The following is an 8,835-nucleotide window of genomic DNA, read 5'->3' on the forward strand; positions in this document are numbered from 1 at the left end:
GCCACAGCTTTCTGTTGTGCTGTAGAAAGAGTTGTTAAGAAAACTTTGAGCAGTGTGGTCACGAAGCTGAGCTGCGTCCCAGATTAATGCAGGTGAGCGTGCCTTTCTCTGACAGTGCAGGGGAGCATCTCCCAGGCTTAGAGGCCAAAATGTCGGCACTGATTTTAGAAGTTGCGCCCAAAGCCTTAGCGCTGCAGTCACCACCATATGTAACATGAGTTAGAAAATAAACTGTAGTGGTTGTTTCAGTAGCATTCGTTGTGTCCAAAAGACACTTTAGCTTTTGAGGATAGAATGTGTGGGTCTGGCAAGTTATAAGTCAGTGTTATAATCGTTTGCTAGACTGGGATTACTAATTATTTATGGGGTGCAAGACAGACTAACATTGTTACTCTAGGGCCAAAGGCCCCATTGTGTCAGATGCTGTACAATTCACATTTTTGTGTAAATTTTGCCATTTGGCAATCTTTTAGTCAAAACTAATCATGCAAAATGGAGCTGTAGGATGTCATTACTTTGAAATGACTGTCTCAGTTTTGCCCGCAGCTAGTCACACCGCTGCAGATGTGGGTTGCTCCTCTGCATTTCACCATCAGACTTTGCTGGTGGAGATTTCTGCCCACGTGGGGAGTTCTCAGTTCTTAGCAGTTACATCATTTTCAGAGCAAACCACAGGCCTCTGTCAGGAAAAACTCCATGGCCTGTTCTTTTTTGGTGGTTTGTCTTTGTGTAGGTTTCTGTGTTGCATTTTGTTGTTGTTGTTGTTTTTCTCTCTTTTTTTTTTTTTTTGGGGGGGGGGGTATTTGTACTTATTCATTTATATAATATTCATATAATTTTCTCTCAGTTTTGTTAGTTGCAGAAAACCTGTCGGTGGAGAAGCACAAATTAGAATTCCCCTGCAACAAGTCTTCACAGATTACAAATAGGGCCATTAGCAGTTGAATTTGAAGGCTTCTTACAACTGGAGCATGAATAAATGCTCCTAACCCAGTGCTTATCAAACAGGCCATGCAAATATATATATATATATATATATATGTATGTATGTATATATATATATATATATATAAAACGAGTTCAAATTAAATCCGTCCCATCATGATTTTTCATTCTGCAGTCTGTTACCAACAGCAGTCATCTTGGGTCTTACTGAGCCTGGAGAGGAATGCACATCAAATAGTCTGAATTTATTTCGTAAAACCTCATCTCATTCCCTAAAGAGAGGTCTGTATTCTTCCTTCTCCAGTCCTCTGGAGTTATATCCAACTTCACTCTACTATTTTTCACCTGTTCTGGCTTATGTCTCTCTCCCTCGTTCACAACCCTTGGCTTAGTTTTAATTATGTTAGCAATCTGTTCACCGTTACCATTTCTTGTGAAAACTGAGGTGAAAACAAATAGTTCCTTTTTTCTTTTTTTTTTTTTTTTCCCTGGACTTTTCCCTGTATTATATATTTTTATTCACATTTCATTAAGGGAGAAATATAGAATTTTAAAACTTCAATGGATTTGCACAAACACTTCAGCACGAGTCACATATTCAATACAACACTTGGCATGTTGTGCCACTTTGCTAAACACAGAAGGTCTTAAACTGTCTTTCCTTTCTCTTATCCATAGGTTGGTCTACACATGGTTCATCCTGATTTATAAACTGAGTTATGCAATTAGAATTGTGGGTTATTTAGCCATAATGTTTACCATGTTTGGATTTAATTTTTTTTTTTGAGATGGTTCCAAGCTGGTCTTCTCACCACCTATCTCAATATAAGAAATCCTTTTTTATGTTATACGGCAGCAGGTTCTCTTACTCCTTGATTTTTATTGTCACTTAATTGGTCTGAGGTTTGGTATTTGGTCAGTTTACAATTTGTGTCTGTGGTGTGAAGAGAGGAGGGGAAAAACCTGAAACTTCATACAGGCACTGTGTTCACTGACTGAATACCTTAATTCAGCTGCTGAGTAAATCCTCAGTCCTTCGTTTACATACCTGAAAAAGATGAGACATAAAAAGACAACATACAAGATAAAAATAGTTCAGCACACTCATATCAGAAACACATTTCTGGTAATTGTGCTTTCCCATTCTACCAGGCAATGATGTTGCGAGGGGGGTCTCCTCTTTTCATTTTGACTATTTCCCAAGACAATACTATATGTGCTGATCGTTCTAGACCCAGCCTCTTCATCCAGCAAAAGTTTTTGTCTGGGTAGAATTTGATATTTTTTGGGTGTGTTTGTCAAGGCTTTCTGCCTGCCTTGCAATAGCCCAGTCAGAGCTACTGTGCAGGGCTCTGTTTGAGGTGCCGCCTGACCAGAAATTCCAGGCATTCCTCAAGAGCACGTAGATCGACTACATAGTGCATCTGCTCGAAGCCCTACACTTCTTGGAAGTATTGGAGATACTTTTTGCGTGTACATAAATCAGCTGTTCTTTTAAGTGCCAGATTTATTGCCCATACGTTGAACAGTTGATTCACCCAAAAGCACATAGCTCTGTTGGAACATTTTCCCAGCAGAGATGTAACAGCCTTGAGTTACCAATACTGAAAGCTTTATTCCACTGAGGAATAAAGCCTAGCTTCCCCCACCAGTATATTTAAAAAATGCAACTGCAACATTTGCCAGGCCTGTTTTAAAGGTTCTTACCTGGTGCTCTCCTACAGCAGAAAAGACAAGCCTTTTTTAATGTTCATTGAGAAGATCCGTGTTTATGAGTAGCCCTGTTTCAGACTCCCAGGACACACAAAATCTCAGATAAATGAGAATAGATGAGAGCATTTTTGCAGACTGTAACTATTATTTGAGGGAAGTGGGGTGGGTGGGGAGGAAGGTTGTTAAATACACCTTGCTGCAATTTAGCAAAGATTTTATTCAGGAGGTCATTGTCATTTTCAGCTGAAGAAACAACATTTCTTTGAATGGCACCCTACACTATATTGAGATTTGGCTGGTCTTGTTGCTTCTGCAAAACAATTAAATATACTTAATCATTGTGTATGATAAGACACAGCGAACTTGCTTTCTAAGAAACGTTTTGGCTTGACTTTCTTGTAGCAACATCTAGTATTTGTGGCTTCAAAAGCAGTTCTTCACCTACTTGCAACATTGCTTGCTATCAAGCATTCAAGCTACCGATGCTTCAAGTATGAGGGTGTTTGTTACTGAATAAAATAAAATAAAATAAATAAAATAAAATAAAATAAACCTGCAGTTTGAGGAAATCAGGAGGAAGCTCTTGTGTCCCTGGAAAAGGTCTACCAAATACTCTTGCAGTAAACTAACCGCACTTTCCCGTAAGGGGAGCAGCTTTTGAGCCACAGACAAACCGTTGAACTCCCTTGTTGATCTCATCATTAGAAGATTAGACCTCATGAAGTAGTAGCAAGTGAAATATGCCAGGATCTGATCTGGAATTTCAAACGGGCTGGTCCCTATGTACAAGATTACAAAACTTCCTTAATTGTCATAGGAAGACAAGCTTCTTCCCCAAAGTCTGTGAAAGAATCATGCTCTTTCCTTTTTATTGTTTCTTCTTGTATAGTTCTTACAGTTCTATTTTCCCTTTCTAAATAAGTTGACTACCTTAACACAGTTCTCTTATGCCTCAATTTCTTGAAATCAAGCAGATTTTGTTGTTGTTTAGCTTTTTTTTTTTTTTTTCCTTTTTCCTGTAAACCTGATCTTGGCATTTTTCCAGTATCAGTGGCATACCAACGAGAAATGTGTCCAGCAACATCTCTGTGGTCTGCAGGCAGAAAATACTTGTGGCTATAAATGAAGAAAGAATCATTGAAAATACCTACTATATCCTTTCCACGTAATTATGGAACTCCTGTTTTCTCCTCTTTTGTGCTACATTAAAATTAACAATAACAGTAATAAAAAAAAAAAAAAAAAAAAAAACAAGGGAAAGAAAAAAAAAAAAAGGAAAAAGCACATTCAGAAGCAGCACAGCACAGAAGTAAAAATAGGTCTATGAAATATATTTTGGTTCTGTGACACAGACTGAGTCCATGCAGCTTTCTGATAGACAAACCCATGCAAGAATTGCCATCACCCTACAGTTTTATGCCCAAATCTGCCTTCCAGATACTTTGTGCGCAGCCTATTTGGTTGTACCTGGCAGTACATTTGACCACCCCAGACGAGCTGGCCCATCGGCCAGGTCTGCTAATAAAGGTTCCTGTATACTGCAGCCGATTTCCTCCGGCTGTGCCAGGGTTGTGTTTGAAGAGTTCCTATAAAGCAGCTGTGGAGCCCTTCTCAAAAGATGGCAAATCCATAGGCTAGAGCCTGGCTGAAGAGCCCATGTCTGATACTCAGGAGTACCAAACAGCTCAGCAATTTGTATTCCAGGAACTGAAAAGGAAGGTACCGCATACGTGCTGGAACACTGTTACTAATCACCCCCTTCTGCAGTTCATAAGCATCTTGGCTTCTTCTGTGCTGGAAAATATGAATACTGGTCTGGATGTTTAGGCCATTGGCTTCAACTTTAAAATATTTCCAAGTATTCTAAATATTTTAAGTCATTTGAAACTGCTGGGTTATAAAACAAGGCAGTATCCATAATCAGTCATTAAAATTATCTGTGGATGTTTTGACTAGGTTTGCAGATGAATATACCAAGTCTTGTTTACATCTGAAAGATTTGTTAACACTACACCTGATACCAGGTTTCATGAATCCTGCATCCGTGGTTGGTGTGCTGCTGGCAAGAAAGAGACTTCCCCATACCGCAGTGAGAAAGCTGATTTGAAGAGGATGTTAAGTAACCCATATCCTTTCCCTCACAAGTGTGCTTTTGATTTGGATTTTCTAAACTGTACCCTGATTACTTGCTAATTCTTGTTTTGATCTGCAGTGGAGGGATGAGATGCCCACATTAAATAAATGGAAAAACAATTATTATTAAGGAGCAATTATATTTAGGGAAGATGATAGTTCTGTTTGGCTTTATCTTATCTAAGACTCCAAGCAAGTTTAAAAAAAAAAGAGAGAAGTGCATATATATTTTCCTCCTTGGTTTTAAGACATTCGGAAATCATTTATATAATGAGAGGAACATTTTAAAGAATGTAAATCATAGTTTTAGAAAGACTATGCAGTGGTATTTGCTCTTTAAAGTAGTAACAAGATTGATATAATCCACTTTCAGAACAAGTGATCTTTTTATTTTGCCTCCTCTTAGTAGTTAGTAAACTTCCTTTTTTTCTCTAGCAAATGAAATAACAGTTGGAGATCTGCTGTTGCATCAGTAGAAACCTGCTTGGGTTGAAGCAAAGTTTGGCTTACTTCTTCGAAGCCTATTTTAAATATGTGTGAGGAGGTAATTTAAATTTAGCCTTACCCCTAAATATATATATATATATATATATATAAAAAAAAAAAAAGGAAGTAAACTAGAAGAGCTAATGTAAACTCAAAGAGGTAATACTTTTGCTTTAATCCTGGCCTAGAAAAGCACCAAGATTTATCTATTGATAAATTTAATCTCCAGTTTTCTTAACAATAAGTTAGGTGGGAATGCACACCTGTATTGCATGTGCAACTTTTGGACTGGTTCTGCTACCTGATGGCTTGGTAACCAGTAGTTGCAGGTAAAATCAAGACAATAATTACTCCCTGGGTCTAGAACAGGACTAAGATTATTAGTGAGAATGCACAGAATTCAATATTTACCTGCATACAGTATTATGCATGGTATGTTCTTAGTTTTAAAAGACTAGAGAAAGTAGTTGGTTGAACTCTGATGTGCTATGCACACTTTTAGAAGATAGTACCTCTTTTTTCACTACAGCAAGATGGTACAGCATTTTTTTTATTTCCTCATAAAATTTAAAGTGAGAATATTATGCTGGGAAAAATATATATGTATATATATTATATATTGTTATATATATAATATAATATATATATTATATATTATATATATTATAGATATACATATATATAAATATGTATATATATATACATGGTAATATATATACCATGTATATCCCTTAAAAATAAAAAATAAAAACAAAAATAAAAAAAGGAAACAGTGCCAGTATTTAAAGTTTTTTTCATTATTAAATATATTGGTAATGGCTTCTAGTTGAAATTCTGACTACAGAAAGTAGTGTAGCAAACAAGGAGAAATTTAGGTCAGATAATGGCTTTGCATACAGCAAATTCTGCAACACAGCACCCAAACAGTTTCATCATTCAGTTAATGTAAGGTAATATAAGATTATAATTAGCTTTTTTCACATTTTTTTCCCCACCTCTTTCAAGAACTGCTGTATCATAACTCCTACGTCTTGCAGAGGCCATTTATAGGAAGGTCTAACAGCAGCAATGTTTACGGTGTGCATGGTGGCCAGATAGACCTCCCTGGCATCTGAGATTCTGGCAAATACTTTGTGCTGCAGAGTTAGCTGGGGATACATATCTGCTGGCAGGGGAGATGCTCCAATTGCTCGTGCTGTGAAGGCAGCAGAGGATGCTGATAATTTTTCTCTTTTGCTTTTTTATGCCAACAATTGTTCAAGTTTTCAGTTAGTCAGTTACAAACTGGCTTAACTTCTAAACATTGAGCCACCCCACACACACCTTTTTAAATTAATGTTCAGAAATAGAACAGGTGCCATTTAGTGACCTTACTGACAAAGTGTTCTCCCCGCTCGATTTCTGAACGGCTGCAGATAATATATCACAAGTAACTTCCTCCTGCTTACTCTCCAACAGAGAGGAGCTGTTTTATTTGGAGGGGATTAAGTCCTGTTTGACTTACTGTAATCATGCTCAAAAGACCCAACTTCCAATAACCAGCTTCTCAAACACAGGAGGAGGGAGTTATGATCTCTAATCACTAATTACTTATGTTGCTATTGCTTTTTTTTTTTTTTTTTTTTAAAATAAACAGATCAAAGTGGATGTATAAGTCTTCCTGCTTAGCAGCTGAATGTTTGACTTCTAAAATACCCTGGCCACACCATAAGGAATTGAAACACAGTTTGTTTATGCAACAATAGCCAGTTCTGCTTAGTAGCCCGAGAAGGTAGTCTTAGAAGCTAATTTCCCCAGCCTTGCTAAAGTAGCTTTTGAACTCAGATTAAATATGGTCAGTATTTTAAGAATCTTCACAGTGTCATTAGAAGTGACAAATACAGGTTAGCTTTACTTACACCTCGATATGTATGAGAATAAAGCAGAGACTGTATGAAGCCATCTAAGTGAAGGTAAAGTTTAGATGTTAAAATCGGAAATGATACAACTGAAAAAAAAAAAAAAAAAAAAAAAAAAACACCCTAGGTAAATGAAAGTGAGAGCAAAAAATTAATTAAGTATATAGCAGGCAGGCGGCTTTTTGCTTAGATGAACTAGCAAGGTTAGTAATTTTTGTAATGCTTTAAGCCTGTGTTCATGTATGCAAAAATGGATGTAAATAAATCTTTCTGTGTTACACTGACAGAGTTGCCTAATTGCGGGTGATATGGAGGAAGGTTTGTCCTCAGTTTTCTATCTGGCTAGAAAAGGACAAGAGGACTTCTGCTCTCACTGAAATACTGCCTGCACAGAGAACCTCCTATAAGTAACACAAAAGGTAACTAGCTATGAGATGAGACTTTTGGAGTTTAAAGTCAGATGCAAATACTCAGGTGGCTGAACAGAGATTCTGTACACTTAGGATGCCAGAGACTAAAACACAACAATATAAACATAACATGGACATGATCTATAAGGTCTTCCGATGCTTAAAGAGGGCCTAAAAGAAAGATGGGAGAGACTCTTTACCAGGGTTTATAGTGATAGGACAAGGGGTAATGGCTTTAAACTAAAAAAGGGTAGATTTAGATTAGAGTTAGGAATAAATTCTTTACTATGAGGCTAGTGAGGCACTGGCACAGGCTGCCCAGAGAAGCTGTGGATGCCCCATCCCTGGAGGTGTTCAAGGCCAGGCTGGATGGGGCTTTGGGCAGCCTGGTCTAGTGGGAGGTGTTCCTGCCCATGGCAGGGGGGTTGGAGTTAGTCTTTAGGCTCTTTAAGGTCCCATCCAACCCAAATGATTTTATGATCTAATCCCAGATAGAGCAAAAAGCACTGTATACATTTACAGTAGAAGGCTTTTAAGGCCTGCTTCTGTACATACATGGAAACAGCTGTTGCAAGTGCACTGTACCTAAACCCTGACCTGACAGTTGTCAGTTGACAACAGACAGTTGTCACTCTCATCTGTCAGACAAGCTGTTAGGGCTCATCTGAAACTTCCTGTGTCTGCAGGACAGGTATCTCCTGAGGTACCCCTTTCTTTTTCAATCACAACTGAAGGAAGAGGCTGGTGCCTGTGTCTCCATTTATTCCACTTCTTCAGCAGTTAGAGTCCTTGTCCAGTCATCTTCTTGAAAGACCATGGGCCTCACTGGCAGCAAACAAACGTCTGAGGTGGGACACTACCCAGCCATTCTGGTTTTGTGGACTACATTTACAGAGAGAACAGAAATGTGGGAAATGCCCTTTTCATACTGATGCCAAGAGTGCTGATTAGAGAGAAGAGTATGGTCTTGAATTCAAAGACTACATATATATTAGTGTTTCCTACACTCTGTGAGCACTCACAGAGCTACATTTAAGCAAGTCAGAAGGGTGTTTGGACCCTACTCTTATGCACCTGTTCCCATGCATGGTACAAAGAAGCTATACTGAAAACATCCACAGGTGCCTTTCACCAAGAAAACTGTCTGCCATAGAACATGTACATTACAGCAGCCAGCACTGCAGTGTGAAGGTGCATTTTTAGATTAAAGTTTACAGCCATGATTCTCAGAAGATTTGGACGTTTAACTT

This window comes from Oxyura jamaicensis, chromosome 4, assembly GCF_011077185.1.
Source record: "Oxyura jamaicensis isolate SHBP4307 breed ruddy duck chromosome 4, BPBGC_Ojam_1.0, whole genome shotgun sequence".
Taxonomy (NCBI): Eukaryota; Metazoa; Chordata; class Aves; order Anseriformes; family Anatidae; genus Oxyura; species Oxyura jamaicensis.